Consider the following 16,751-nt stretch of genomic DNA (forward strand, 5'->3'; position numbering starts at 1 on the left):
CATGGTGAATCAAGTCTGTCATTTGACAAGAGATTCACCCATTTATGACAGCACTTTATCTTGTCTCTCCAGGGGAAGAAAATGTCATAAGTGAGAGCAGGAAAAATTAAAGCTTTGAAATACCAAAATTCCTTGATTTCATTTTCATTATTCAGCTATCATTGCCTCCTGATAATGGCAAGTCTATGGAAATAAATAATGTTTATTCTAAAAAAAATTATCAAATGTTTTTGTGCTGAAACGGGCAAGGCTTTTTGATTGTCAGTCTTATGAAGTCTAGCAAGGAATAGTATTATTAGATAAACCTTCAGTGACCAAATCTCATTTCCTTTTCATTATGGTGTCAAAATAATTACACATAGGTAATTTGTGGTGGGAATTGTGGAATGAGCAGAAAGATCAATTGCTGACGACCACTTGCAGCTCATGTTCTTAACTGGGTTGAGTTAAACAGCAGAATGTGAATGCTGATAGAATAGGTGGCATACTACACTGGTGCGACACAGCATGCAGAACATTACTGATATACTGTACAATTGGAATCCTGCTATAATGAAAGCTTTCACACATGGAAAATATTATTGTGTGTGTTATGTTGTATACAGTTAAAACTGTAGTACCCTCTTGCCATTCTGAGCTGGAACTCAAATCAAGAAATGTTCACATTGTTTCCTCTCAAATAATGCAGATATTTTGAGAACAGTTGAGGTATTTTAAAAATTTAAACAAGCTACTATTTGGCTATGCCTGTAACATAGAAATATCATCATTGCCATTTTGTTAGAAAAAATCACTAATAACTTTTCCTGTCTTTGGCAAGAAGATTTGAGTAAATTTAACTGTGTTTCTTCATATTATATGTTGTGAGCTTGCAGAATTGTCCTAAAACTGTATTAAACAGCATGTCAAAGCTAATTGATGAAGCAAATCAAGCAACTAATAAAATTGTATTTTTCTTGATATGGTACTTGTTTAGGTATGTTGTGTAGCATGTATTTAAGCCTATTGCTTTTAAGTATATTGTTTTTGAGAAGTGGTGTATCAGAAGAACACCAATTTGGATTGTGCACTTTGAGCATAAGCAGGGGTTATGAAGGAAATCCAGCTTTGGTGCCTGTAGTATATATATGCCAATACCCTTATCTATTTTCATATATACATTTAGTATAATCACTTCAAAAAAGAAGTTAATCTAGCTCTTATATTTTAGTAGATAAAAATACATTCTGAGTCGTTTCCATTTTAAACTTCAAATTATTTGAATCTGAACGCAGATTCTGACAAAGACTTTTTTTTCTGAGTCCTAATATGCCTCATCATCTGCTGTTAAAGCTCCCTTGGATTTGCACGGGTCTTGGAGTTTATTTTTGCATTTATGTGGGGTGGCCACATGTTTAACATTCAGCATTTTCAAGTGACATTTGATAGGACTTTCACAATCCTTTTATAAGGGAGCTGATCCATTAGTATCACCCGTTCCTGCTGTAATATACAGGATGTTCTTCCTTCCAAAGAGCTGTACATAATCTTTTGTCAGGCCAGTAACTGAATGATTTTTTTTAAGCCCGGTGGGCAATACTTGTGTCCATGCGTAACATAGACCGTAGTAGTCAGCAGCTGCATGCAATTTTAACTACACTCATTGAGCTGTAATAAAACAATATAAGCATTGCTCGGGGGAAAGATTGTATGCAGTTATCCTTAGACAACGCTTGAGCATATGAATGCAGAGCTGGATGACAAGAGGATTTTCAGATTGTGTTTTGATTGAATTGCAGAATTGAACAGGTCCAGACTGTCAGTGGAGAGCTAATGTTTTTCAGTATTACAAAAGTTTTGCTCTCAGAGTTTCTTATGGTAAAATATTCAGCAGATTTTTTTTAGTGGCTGAGAACAATAAAGGGGTGAGTCCACATTTGGACAGGAGCACACTTTGCTGGGCTCACCCATAATAATGCTGTTATGACAGAGAAATTATGAAGGTTAACAGGAAAGACCCAGGTCCAGGAGTGATTCCAGGCAGCTGGCAGCCAGGAGAATCGGAAACACACCACCAATGAAAACTGCAGTGAAAAGCAAATTAAATCCCGTATCTGCCATCTCACTTGCTTTTCTGTACTTTCCTGTTTGGACTTGAAGGTGATTACAGTCAATGCAGTGACAGTTGACGGAAGCTCTGCTACAAGAGTATTTATTTACAGTGAATCGTGGTGATGCTGTGCAGGATGCGGTTTCACGCAGGATGTGCAGTCCCCACCCCCTGGTTTGATCATTTTTTTACAAGAAAGTAACCTGATTGCTGAGTCCGTAGCATTTTTGGAGAAAGTATTGTGTAATATCCCTCTGCTTGGAATATACTTGTAGTGCAACATCATAGGAAGTTCCTTTATCGTGTTGGAAGCTCAGGATCAGGGCACCTTCAGTTTTAGAAGTGAATTGTACCAAAGTTATTGTTAGGACAGAGAAGTAGGAAGTGAGCATCTTGAATTTGCTGCTGGCTCTTAAAATTATATTTGCAGAAAGTTTGAAATTTACATTGGACAGTTTCGGATAGTCACTGCAGTAGTATTTATAGTTCCTTTCTTAAAGAAAACATACTACTCATAAGTGTAAATGAAAAAAAAATGTTTAACAATGTTTTGAAAACAAATAAATAATTAGGCAATCATCTTACTTGGCCTGGGCTTGGCAGAAGATTATTCATGTGTCCTACATACTATAGTTCCTGACAGTGCGGCAGACCCAGAAAGGACTGCAGGCTGCATCCTGCTTAGAAGGAAAATGCTTTCTTTTTTTAAACTGTGATAACAATGTTACTTGATAAAATTTGAACTTCATCAATGTGAAAAATCATTGCTTCTTCAGAAAATTTTTCACACATGATCCTTTTTAAACTTTATTCCACCTTTTCAAAGTTTAGTAAAGCTGTGAACATTTTCTGCATAGTAGTAACGCTCATTCTGGAATTGAAATGTACCTGAAGAATAGTTTTGTAGCATATATAAAAAGAGACGGTTATGAATCATTTGAAATTACTTTTGAAATTTTAAGACTTTTTTTCTTTTGTTCACTCTGCTGATAGTATCTGGGCTGTCTTAAACATCTACTGAGCAGACATTTGCACTTTTAAGTTGACTCTATAGCAGCGAACCTGTGCTTTGACATCTAATACCTACACAGTTAAAGAGCATTTTTACATGCAATTAAGTCCACAGCTGTGAACCTAAAAGTCATTGTTAGTATTGATTACAATACTTCCCATGTACTGAATTTTCTTTTCCAATTGCTAATGTTCTTTCCCTTCTCTCGTCTAGATGTTGACTCTTTGCTTGTACATGATTCCATAGAACACTCCAGTATTGCACAAAAGCTCTTTATTCATAATCTTGGTACTCTGCCTTGCCAAGTTTTTAGATTGTCTGTGTAGTTAGCTCAAAAAAAGCAAGCTGTCTGTCTCCTTTCCACTTCTTTGCCCGAAAGTATTGAGTTAAAATTTCCTCCACTCCCTCTGTTTTAGTTAAATTAACACAAAGCCTGGATCATGCCTAAGTATCTTTCTGGTTTTTGGACGTGACCTATTTACTGGAGAAACTCACTGAACTATCAAAGGAGCCAGAAAGACTTAAAAAGTAAAATGTTTTAAATTTAAAAAGCAGGCCTTGATTTATTGTAGTTGGTAAATTTGCAGTTTTATTGCAGGGCACTATGTGCCACCCCCATACAATAAAGGGAACTTTAATGTCGAGATTATTTGGCCCAACAAGAACTTCCATCAATTGGGAAGAACGGATCTAAAATACTGTGGAGTCCCCTGACCTGGTAACGGGTAATATGCTTCAAGTGCAGCCATAACATCTTTCCTTTGCTGTACACATAGAAAAGTGTCATTGATTACAAAGTATCTAGCTGTTGAATCATTAGCTTGATCATAATCTGATTCAGTTTTTTCCAAAATTTATTATAAACCTTGCTTCCAGCTGTATGTACATCCTTATCAGCATGCAGGTGTCACATTTTAACCCTTGTATTTCCCAAGCATTGTGTGAATGTTCAAACATTGCACATATATGCCTCTTTAAAGATTGAGCAAACTATTATTTGCCATTAAGGTGATAACTGAGTCTTTCTATTCATGCATGGGTGCATAATGTTTGTGTAGTTTATAGTTTGAGTTCTAATATGTTCCCCAAATGCATGGGTGAAACTTAATTTCACTTTGCTACATGATGAAGATTCGCTTTCGTCTAGGTAAGTTGTAGCACAGATTAGCAAAACCTTAACAGCTCTGACTGACAATTGAGGGAAATTTGTTTGCATTTGTGCTCAGAATTTAGCAATTGCTCTTTGTTGGAACTCAGGTAGGCTGTCAGTTGAGATGTCTATGATATTCTTTTGATCTTTTATTGACAAGTCTCACAGCATGGATACTGTAACAACATAATTGACCCTGCTGTTAGCATTTCCCATTGATGGAAAGTGAAATAACTCCACAGAAACCATTATCCCATTAGAACATCTCCCTTTATTTACACATGGAACACCCATGACTCTGATCCAGTTCCTTTGGAGTCAACTCTCAGAGTGTGAGGATGTCTGACACTCCTGTTTACATCTGTCAGCCAGGGCTCCCTGATTGGACCAGGTTAACAGCCACTCAGGGAACTATGAGGTCCACCTGTTTGGCCTCATTACAATCACTGCAGAAAGTAGTCATGTTATTGCCTTGCATGTTCCCCGAGATGTTATGTGATTCCATCTTTGTCTCTGCCAGCAGCTGTAATTCATGTCTTATCAGAAATTCATGCACATTTGGAAATGTTTCTGTGTTGAATTCCTCTACGTATAGTGCCAAAGTTCCAGCTGTCTTGCCATCGAGTCAGTCTTGTCAGCGACATTGGAGATAATTATGTACAACACTTGAAGGCCTAGAAGTGGTTCATACAGCCGCATGAATGTGACTAACAAGTGGTTAAGTGGTGAGGGCCAGAACAGGTCAGGCAGGCAGTAGAACAGCAGAAATGGATAGAAAGATTAAAGGGTGAAAACAATAATTTCATCTCAGGGTGATACACCTCACCATATGACTGTGATCAAATCTCTGGAGTAATACATTGATATGCAGTCATAGAATCATTAAAATCTGACAGTGGGGAAACAGGCCATTTGGGCCAGCAAATCCATGATGACCCCTTGAAGAGCATCATACCTAGATTCATCACCCGATCCCTGTAACCCGACATTTACCATGGCAAATATACCTAGCCTACACATTCCTGGACACTGTAGGCAATTCAGCATGGCCAATCCACCTGACCTGCACATCCTTGGACTGTAAGGGGGAACTGGAGCACCCAGAGGAAACCTATCCAGACACGGGGGGAATGTGCAAACTCCACACAGACAGTCGCCTCTGACTGGACTTGAGCCCGGGTTACGGATGCTGTGAGGCAGCAGTGCTAACCAATGAGCCGCTGTGCCACCTTTCACTGTCATCCATCACTGGATGCTTCCATTGATTAATGAAAGGCACAGGGTAGTAGTTCACTTATAAAATGGCCCCTTTATCAATTAAATTGATAAACCCTGACTTATCAATTATCAATTGACTTATCAATTAAATGTCATAGGTTACAGAAAATGCTGAAGCTGAGATAAACTTCAAAATGCCTTAAAGTGGCTTACCCATTTAAGTGGCTTATATGCTGACTTCCCATTTCATGATACAAAGCAAAAAATCTTCTAGACTTTAAGGGCCACTCATCTAAAAAGTTTGTCATCCTTGCAACAATGCCCAGGATCTCCTTCAAGTTGTTTGCATAACTATGGCCAGTGCTACTCCATGTATACTACAGTACAGCAACATTGCTTTCAAAGTGACTGTTCTGATAAGTTCCATTGTTTCTTTCAGTCTGTGATTTTACTCCACTCTTCAGTTGCCAATGTATTGTACAAGATGATATGATATTGATCCATGAAGCTGTTAAGCAACTAGAAATTCACATTGGCCATTGTTTGTCTAGGCAGCAAAAATATCCTCCTGTGTTGCATCTTCTTATACTCACTTCAAGAACACTAGAAGGTGAATTAACCCTGTCATATTTGTTGATTTGTCTAGCTGCAGAACAAAATGCTGGCTGAAAATGTTCTCATTAAACTTTGCATCCACAACCCAATGTAGCTGTGCACAAGTTGGCTCCTTTGCATTGCTGTGCATGCTGGTAAACGATAGTGAATTTAACCTGAAGACCGCCATACCTCCGGTGAAGGACAATGTTGAAAAAGTAGGGTTCATGGTATCCTCAGCAGGAATTGAGCCTCTGCTGTTGGTATCATTTGCTATCAGAGACGACATGCCCAGCCAACTGAATGTTACAAGAAATGTGGCCAATTTATAATGGGTTAGGGTGTCACTGATAATCATGCTGACTGAATTAATTTTGGGATCTTATTTCCAAGCATTGTGCATGACTCCAACCACAGATAATTGGATAGAAAGCCCCAGGTTGTGAATGGCTTCCATTCCTCAGTCTGTTCTCAAGTCAATTTTTATGCAAGTTAGAACATAATGAAGGACAGCGTAAAGTAGCTGTTCACAAGTACAGGAAACGTTTGTATGTTGTTGGATCTTTAAATTTATATCACTTTTTGGGACCGAGTTCAATAAGGCTCATCAAGTTGGTAATAACGTATATTATTAATGTATAATAAATTAAAGACTTCAGGAAGGATCACCTGGGCGAGGCAAAGAGCCACACCATTGACATATTTCTTGAGGATAGATGTAAGTTTGAAGCTATAGTGGCAGACCAACAACAGTTATATGCTTTGGATATATCCAGCTCTACTGCTATGGTCAGCAAGGCACAACAAATCAACAATGTGCAGCAGAGATAATTTGTCATATCTGCCAAAAAACTATCCAGTTCTTAATGTCTGGAAAGCACATGACACCAGGGGCATTGGTTTTGTATTTGATGGCAAAATATGACTTTGCTGGCTGCTTTCGCATATTGAGACAATAGTCATTGCCTCATCAGCAAATTTTGCTGATGCACTGGGAATGACAAGACAATTTACAACCCATTTAATGTCTCCCCCCTGATACTTTGTAAGTTCTTAACACTTACCCTGTTTTTAGCTATTTTATAATGTGCCACTGTTATATTCAAGCAGATATAGTTATGCTGCAAAATGAACAACCAAAGAAAAATCCCTGAACTCCCAATCAAACATCAAGCCCCACAGGACTTTACAACTCTCCTGAGATCGAGAGAGGAGCTTCATTTATTGAGAAATAGTGTACAATAAATGAGCGAACAGCAGCAAAAAAAAACACATGCAAAAGAAGATAGAGGAAGTTTGGGAGAGGAAGTGTGAGTTGTGGGAGCACATGAATGGAGGGTGTATGAAAAAGAAAGCCACTGTGACAAAGATGCATTTCCACCAGATAACTTTTGGTTTATGTTGGGAACCCCAATCTCACTGATGTAAACAACACAGGGCTTCAGAATGATCTCCCTCAATTTCCATTCATTACATCAAATAATATTTATAAACCTGTGGGCTGTTATACTCAATAGTACATCAATATATTTGGCATCCCCCACATTTTCCAATCTATTTGTTTCCTTGACATCCTGCAATTGGTTATTTCAGATTTTGAACAACGTATTTTGTTCACTAATGTTGGTGAGCTGCGCTAGTTGTTAAGTAAGTAAATGTACTGCCATAAGCAAAGTTGCTGATACCACGTAGCCTTATTCTGTGATAAATGGCTCATTAATGACTGCACAAAACATGGGACCTCCCACAATGACTGGATTTTAAAGGGAATCCTGGTCATAATTTGGTAAATGGTAATCTGTTATTAAAATATATATTCAAGCAAATTCTAATTTTCTATTTTCTCTCTGTGCCAATTAGCTGATCTGAATTGGGAATACATTTGCAATTTTGAGCACTTTGGGTTAAGGAGAGGAAGAAAATCTGTTAGATCATTGGTTATTATTGTCCAGTAAAGCAGTTTTATGCATTTGAAATGTGGGCAGTGTTGAGCAGGTATTGGTCAAATTACAAGCTAATTTTCACTCTTCTAGCACCCACACAAAGCACATCCACATTAGCTAAGGACTAAAGATGAACGGCACCAGTGGACATAATATACTAATATTAGTCAGTGTTGTCAGGGTAGAAGGAGAGAAAATTGGTTTGTTAAAGGCCTTTTGGCTTATGTTTCAACCATTGACTTGTAGTTGCAATGTAAATATCAACACTATTTGGAAATTCAAATGTGCCATCCAAGAACTTGCTCTGCAACAAAATTGTGAAGAATTATGATTGCATTATATTTCAAGCATGCTTTTGCAGCCTGAGTAATAAATAGTGCCTAAAGGTTACTATTTTAGGAGAATAGATCCTATCAAATGAAGAGACCTCATATTGGGGAAATCGAAAACAAAGTGCATTCTTTTAACCTAAACATTTTAATCCTGCCATTTCGACATAAGTCATGCATTGGAAGTCTGCAAAACTATTCATGTGATAACCTGATAAAGCTTTGGTAACAGAGGAAGAAAAGTTTTAAGTATCCTAAATGATTGGAAACTTTAATTTGTAGAAAACATATAATCCATTGTTGATGAATAATATACCTTAACAAAAACCTTAAAGGTGCCAGGTAAAACTTGATTTAATTATTTGAAGTATATTATTATTTATGAGATTGTAAATGACAGCTTCATTATCTTAATGAATAAATGTAGGTAGTTCGCTGATCAGTTGTGTTATTACCAGCTGTGTAATAAGATACAGCACTTTGGCTTGGCATGCTGTCATCTACACCTTCGCTTTGCTAATTATGAGACTGAGGCACAAAGTGAGGTTGACTATAATATACATAGAAATATCCTGCTTGGTTTTTGTGTAGACTATTGTTGAGAATGTAAATGTTAGTGTATAAGTTGCATCTGTGCCTCAACTTGTACCTCTTCCAAAATTTGTGATGTTTATGATTTCAGAATAGTTGTTCTTGAAAATTTAGTTTTAACGATGTAATAAAATGGGTATGTCCAAGTAATCACAGTACTATCAGTTATGTGCATACATGCTTCATTAGCGTTTAATCGAAGATGGTAGAATTGAGCTCAACATCCCTTCCAAGGCAGGCATTGGCTTTAAGTTTTGTTTTAGAACATTAATTTTACTTGCTGGAATCACCAGTTGAAAACTCAAAAGTCATAAAATGAGACCTGTTGAAAAGCTGATTTCCCTTAATACATCTTGAACAGGTTGTTTACTGCATACTTATGTTCTTTCAGTGAACAAACATGGTTTTGTGGTTTGATCACAGGGTGTAACTATATTTTGATATTTGTTACAAAATATATTTGACTCTGGTAATAACAGTAGCATTGAAATGTCAGTATGACTACTACCTACATGTCGGCACTAGTCCAGTGATTTTCAAAGAGATGTTTTATTGATTCAGAAATTGCACACCGTAGAATGGACATATTCTCACTGCCCAAGGGCAAGGAAAGCCCCTGTGTTGAATACATCTGCTATTTCCACATATACATTCAAAACATTTGACATTTCTGGGTCGAAAATGCTGCGCTTTTGAACTGTTAACTACCCCATTAACCTTTCTTTTTCTGAACCAATATCTCATTGAGAGGGGTAAGACACAGTAAAATACAAATGCAAACTTGTGTCTAAAAGTTCACTGCAGACAGTGCTTATTTACTGTAAATGTTGCCGTGGTCTCTGGCCGACCCACTGCTGTCTGAAGAGAACACTCATTGTCAAGGGACTCTTGTCTTCTCTGTTGGGGACTATACATGATAAATAATAAATGTACAATTGTGTTCTGTACATTGTATTTCTGATACTACATAAATCCATCTTTTCCCTTGAGTGCATGTGCATGTCTTTGGATCCTGCTGCTGTACCATTCCTCAACACAGTAAGCACAGCATTCTGGTGAAAACTGAAAAAGAAGCTTTCTCAAGGGTCTAGTCTGTGAGTATATTCACAGTCTGTATCAAGGGATGCAGCAGTTCTTATTCAGAAGTGACTCTGTCAGGTAATTGAAAGAAAAGGAGAGACAACACATTTTATCCTCTGGTGTAGTCAGAGGGCCCAAGCTTGTTAAAGAGGGTTAGACATAAACAGTAATGAAGAGGAGTGTTATAATGAGGCAAGACAGACACCCTGTAAAATGGAAAGATTTATTCAGTCGATTATGAGCTCCATGCAGACCTCATTTGTCTTATTTACACAACATTACAATTGGTTCACCTTTACTGGGTGTTTTCCCTTCAGTAGTTTTCACTTCAATAGGCAACTTCCAGCAAAAGCGAATGTGTGCCCTTTTGTTTTAATCTGGTTGTGTCATTGTCCTTTACCAGTACCAAAATGCAAAACCTAACTAAAGGTTTGAGAGAAAACAAATCCATGACTCACTTCCAAACATTTTGAGAAACCAAGTCACCTCCTTTGCTGGTAACCAGCATGCAAACAATATTCACTAAATATGAAATTTATCATTAAGTCCTGCAGTACCAGCATTTTCTGTCCTGTTTTAGCACACAAGGAAGATAGTTTCAGTTCTGATCATATCGAAAGAAATCAACAAGCTCTAAAAAACTAAATATAGCAAAAATGTTTCCATCTGATTTGATTGGGAATGTAACAAAATAGCAAACATATTTATAGTTGGTTTATAATTTTCTACTCCTGTCCCCTTAGCAAGGTTAACATTTAAACTTTATCAGTGAAGGTATTGTCTGAAGAATTTGAGAAAAAGTGTTGATATACCCTTTTTACTGGCGTGTTATAGTATAAAAATATAAATTAGAATTTGTCATGTTGGCCTTATCTGGATTTAGATGTCTGAAATTTTAAACTTTCAAGCAAAAATTGTTCACAGGGCGTAATAGAAATTCGTATAAGAATGATTTATCAGGAATCACTGTGAATAATCTTATTTTATGTTCGAATTGACATTTCATTTTTTTCAACATGTCTTTGCAGTTGACAAATAAAATAACAATTTTGCAATAGAAAATGGTTGGTATCTATTTTTCTAAGCATTTAAATTAATAACATACCAATGAAGAAACTAAAACAGTATAATTCATTCAGAAAAATAATCCAGGTATTGATAAATTACCATATGACTACTATGTACAGTATTTTGATCTGATATCGAGCAGGCACTCCAGCAAAATCTGATTGTGGGAGCTGCTGTACTCACTCAGGACAATGTATAGAAAAATCACAGAGGATATTTAAGGACCAAAAGTGAAATGTAACAAAGAACTGCAGACACTGGAGATCTGAAACAAAGAAATTGGTGAAACTCAGCAGATGTGGGAAGAAAGAAGAGTTAATGTTTTGAGTCCAGTGACCCTTCATCAAAACTGTTAGAAGCGAGAAAAACATGGTATTTATGTTGAAGACAAAGTAGAGCAGGGAGGTTGGGGGAATGTGGTGTGAAGGGGAAAGGTGCATGGAGCTCAGAGAAAGAGGGAGGCAGAGAGAGAGAGAGAGAGAGAGGTGAAAGGGTTAGTTATACAAGGAGATTATAATTAGCAGGGAATGACCAAAGAAAAGCTGAATAAGTGATAATAGGAGCTAAGAGTCGGAGAGAATGTGTGAGCTGTACTGAAAGCAACCCATATAATGTGGTATAACATGGTGGAGAGCTGGATGAACACAGCAGGCCAAGCAGCATCAGTGGAGCAGGAAGACTGACGTTTCGGGCCTAAATCCTTCTCTAGCATCTGCAGTTCCTACTATCTCTGAAACACTTTTAACCCCGCATAATGGGATAATGGATCTAGGAGTAGGTGAGAGTGTGTGACTATGCTAAGAGTGACCCATGTCCTAACAGGACTGGGTGTAGGTTGGGTAAAACACGTGGAAGAATGGAATCAGGCTCTAAAATTATTGAATATGATATTGAGTCCCAGAAGCTGCAGGGTCCCCATGTGGAAAATGAGATGCAGTTCTTTGAGTTTGAGTTTGCACTGAGCTTCACTGGAACACGGTGGCAGACTGATGACACAATGTTGCTGGTGTGTTGAAGTGGCAAGCAGCTAGAAACTCAGAGTCATTTTTGCAGACCACACTGTGGACAGCAAATACAGTGGACTGGATTGAATAGATTGACACAGGTAAAGTATTGCTTCACCTGGAAGGTATGTCTGCCACCTTGGATGGTGAGGAGGGAGGAGGTAAATAAGCAGGTGTTACACCTTCTGCAATTACATGGGAAGGTGCTGTGGGGTTAAGACGAGGTGATGGGAATAGAGAAGGAGTGGACTAAGGTGTACTGCTTCCTTCTCTGTAGCAATTTAGTACAGTAGCTTGGAAGAGTATACGAAAAATGAGATTTTTATTTTACACATGTCACTTATTAAAATCTTAAGTTTAAGTGAAACAGAGTCTCTTTTTTTCTGATTTACGGGGCATAATACAATGCACAAAAATAAGCCTTGAACACGTAGTTTACATTGTCCAATTGCACTGTTTTCAGCCTGTCAGACCTGTGTTGGCCTTGATTTTTGTTGTATTGCCCCAATTTGGGAAGCTCTTAAAAATGCAGGCGGGTCCCAACTCTTCAGATTTCCGATCCCATTCTCAGGCTTTCCAATTTTCACCAGAGTGCTTTAAGGGTGCGAGTTGGTTTGCATTTCAAACTTGCACCCGGCAGCTCAGGTCTGGCTGACTCTATAGCAGAGATGTACATGTTCTACTCCTTCACAGTTAGCATGAAGCCAGGCCAGATTTTTAAAGAGTCATGTTTGAAGGCATTTCAGAGATATCTGAGGCTATGCTCCTCCACCCATCATTAATTTAATTTAGACTGTATAAAACAATGAACCTATAGTGACAATAGAGTGTGTTAAATTACTTTAAAATGTCATTCATTCATAACTTTTCACTACATTTTAAAGAAAGATTGTGGACAAACAGATAAACCTACAAGTCTTTGCAAGAGAATCACAGAGCGTTAACATGGAGATACAACAAGCAATTAGAAATACACAGGCTAAGTTAACCTCTATTACAAAATTATTGGAGTTTCAGAGGAAGATTATAACTTTATGGGGCAGTGGTTGACAACCTTTTCTACCTGAAGTTCCCCCTATTGAAAATCTTAAATGAAATTTAGTGGGAACAGCAAGTCAGAAGAAAAGAATGAAGCAAAGGCATAACAGCACCTTAAGAGGACAAAAATCATGAATTGAAGGAACTCTGTTCACCAATTTAAGGCTGTAAAAGTCATTGCTTTACCTTCTCTCTGACAGTCAAAGAATGACTAGAGTTATTACTGAGATTGATGTAATTTCACTTGTGTATATACAATGACAAAAATTTAATTTTGTCACCCCATTGATAAGCAAAAGTTATCTCTCTTTTGCAGATGAATCTTGTTGCTACTAAGATTTTGTCATTTCTTTACTTCCTCCTGAAGAATTCTAGTGCCATGTTTTTCACTTCTAAGTGCTTTTGAGCTTGCTAACAAATATGTGTGTGATAGTTTCCCTAATAGTGTCTAATTTACCAAGTTCTAGCATTAAGTAATAGTGGATGCTAAATACTTTAACATATAAGCATTTATTGACTCATGAAATAAATTGTTGATTGGAGGTATTAGTTTACCTTTTTAAGACCTCAGTTATCATATATTTTCCCTTAAAAGTAACAATATCTGATGTTTTACTAAGCTGTACAGTCCAGCAGTGATAACAAGGTGTAGAGCTGGATGAACACAGCAGACCAAGCAGCATCAGAGGAGCAGGAAAGCTGACGTTTTGGGCCGAGACACTTCTTCAGAAATGGGGGAGGGGAAGGAGATTCTGAAATAAATAGGCAGAGACGGGGAGGTGGATAAAAGATGGATAAAGGAGAAAATAGGTGGAGAGGCGACAGGTCAAAGAGGTGGGGGTGGAGTTAGGGTGGGGATAGGTCAGTCCAGGGAGGATGGACAGGTCAAGGGCTCGGAATGAGGCTAGTAGATAGGAGATGGGGGTGGGGCTTGAGCTGGGAGGAAGGACAGGTGAGGGAGGTGGGGACAAGCTGGGCTGGTTTTGGGATGTGGTGGGGGAAGGGAAATTTTGAAGCTTGTGAAGTCCACATTGATACCATTGGGCTGCAGGGTTCCCAAGCGGAATATGAGTTGCTGTTCCTGCAACCTTCGGGTGGCATTGTTGTGGCACTGCAGGAGGCCCAGGATGGACATGTTGTCTAAGGAATGGGAGGGGCAGTTGAAATGATTCATGACTGGGAGGTGCACTTGTTTAGTGCAAACTGAGCATAGGTGTTCCGCAAAGCGGCCCCCAAGCCTCCACTTGGTTTACCTGATGTAGAGGAGGCCACAATGGGAAAAGCAGATGCAGTATTTCACATTAGCAGATGTGCAAGTGAATGCCAGCTTGATGTGGAAGGATTTCTTGAGGCCTGAGATGGGGGTGCGGGGTGAGGTGTAGGGGCAGTTCCTGCAGTTGCAGGGAAAAGTGCCGGGTGTGGTGGGGCTGGAGGGGAGTGTGGAGCAGACAAGGGAGTCACAGAGAGAGTGGTCTCTCTGGAAAGCAGATAAGGGTCGGGAGGGAAAAATGTCTTTAGTGGTGGGGTCGGATTGCAGATCGCGGAACCCCACCCTAGGCTCACCTTAACTGTCTCCACCCCCACCTCTTTAACCTGTTAGTCGCTTCTCCACCTATATTCTCCTTTATCCATCTTCTATCCACCTCCCCGTCTCTGCCTATTTATTTCAGAATCCCCTCCCCATTTCTGAAGAAGTGTCTCGGCCCAAACTGTTAGCTTTCCTGCTCCTCTGATGCTGCTTCGCCTGCTGTGTTCATCCAGCTCTACACCTTGTTATCACTGCTGGACTGTACAGCTTAGTAAAACATCAGATATTGTTACTTTTAATGGAAAATATATGGTAACTGAGGTCTTAAAAAGGTAAACTAATACCTCCAATCAACAATTTATTTCATGAGTCAATAAATGCTTATATGTTAAGTATTTAGCATCCACTATTACTTAATGCTAGAACTTGGTAAATTAGACACTATTAGGGAAACTATCACACACATATTTGTTAGCAAGCTCAAAAGCACTTAGAAGTGAAAAACATGGCACTAGAATTCTTCAGGAGGAAGTAAAGAAATGACAAAATTTTAGTAGCAACAAGATTCATCTGTGACTTGGAGGATGATGCATTGGATCTGGAGGTTGGTGGGGGGGTACGTGAGGATGAGGGGGTTTCTGTTTTGGGTGTTATTGTGGGGAGGGTGTGTGAGGGATGAGTTGCAGGAGACATTGTCGAGGGTGTTCTCAACCACTGGTGGGGGGTGGGGCGAAGAAAAACCAGGACATCTGAGATATTCGGGAGTGGAATGCCCCTTCCTGGGAGCAGATGCAGTGGAGGCGAAGGAATTGGGAATAGGGGATGGCATTTTTGCAGAAAGGTGGGTGGGAGGAGGTGTATTCTAGGTAGCTGTGGGAGTTGGTGGGCGGATATCGGTTTCTAGATGGTTGCCAAAGATAGAAACAAGAGAGGTATAGGAAGGAGAGAGAGGTATCAGAGATGATCCAGGTGAACTTGAGGTTTGGGTGGAAGGTGTTGGTGAAGTGGATGAACAGTTCAAGCTCCTTGTTGGAGTACAAGGCGCCGATGATACAGTCATTAATGTAATGGAGGAAGATGTGGGGTTTAGTGCCATAGTAGCTATGGAAGAGGGACTGTTCCACGTAACCTACAAAGAGATAGGCATAGCTTGGGCCCATGCGGGTATGCACAGCCACCCCTTTGACTGTAGGAAGTGGGAGGAATTGAAGGAGAAGTTGTTAAGGGTGAGGATGAGTTTGGCTAAGCAGATGTGGGTGTCAGGCCTGCGGCACAGGAAGATGTGGAGGACCTTTGGGCCGTCTGCATGGACAATGTAGGTGTATAGGGACTGGACGTCCATGGTAAATATGAGGTGATGGGGACCAGGGAATCAGAAGTTTTGGAGGAGGTGGAGGGCGTGGGGGCTGTCATGGACGTAGGTGGGGAGTTGCTGGGCCAAGGGGGAGAAAATAGAGTTGAGATCAGTTTGGTGGAGCAGGAGCAGGTGGAGACAATGGGCTGACCAGGGCAGTCAGGTTTGTGGATTTTGGGAAAGAGATAGAAGCGGGCGTTGCGGGGTTGGGGAATGATGAAGTTGGAGGCTGTGGGTGGGATGTCACCTGAAGTGATGAGGTTGTGGATGGTTTGGGAGATGATGTTTTGGTGGTCGGGGGTGGGGTCATGATCAAGGGGGCAGTAGGAGGAGGTGTCAGAAAGCTGGCGTCTGGCCTTGGTGATGTAGAGGCCAGTGCACCATACTATAACTGTGCCTCCCTTGTCCGCTGGGTTTATGGTGATGTTGGGATTGGACACAGCAGTGTCCTGGGTTTGACTGTACTCTGTGCTTTGTTTGGCAATCTCAGCTACTTTGTTGTATCAGTGCTGTGAGTGGCCTCAGTGTTTTCTATTAGTGGCAGGGAAAATACTGGCACTGATTCCTATTACTGACTGCTAAACAGTGATCCATGCTGGGGAGTACATGTATATGAATCTGTCGGAGAGAGTTGAACTCAGCAGTGATGCCCTATGATAAAAATAGCTTACTCGTGCAGCATGTCACTTGAACAAGATACCAGAAGGCTGCCTGTATCAATAGACCTAAACCTTAACATTCTCAGAAGAAAAG

At 39.6% G+C, this 16,751-nt stretch overlaps 1 protein-coding gene across 6 annotated transcripts in view; it reads left to right on the top strand.

Moving 5' to 3' along the window:
- The window catches only part of foxp1b (forkhead box P1b), a 483,509-nt gene that overhangs the window by 101,822 nt on the left and 364,936 nt on the right, over positions 1 to 16,751 (top strand). The gene's annotated exons all lie outside the window — the stretch shown is intronic.

Source organism: Stegostoma tigrinum, chromosome 11 (genome assembly GCF_030684315.1).
Source record: "Stegostoma tigrinum isolate sSteTig4 chromosome 11, sSteTig4.hap1, whole genome shotgun sequence".
Lineage (NCBI taxonomy): Eukaryota > Metazoa > Chordata > Chondrichthyes > Orectolobiformes > Stegostomatidae > Stegostoma > Stegostoma tigrinum.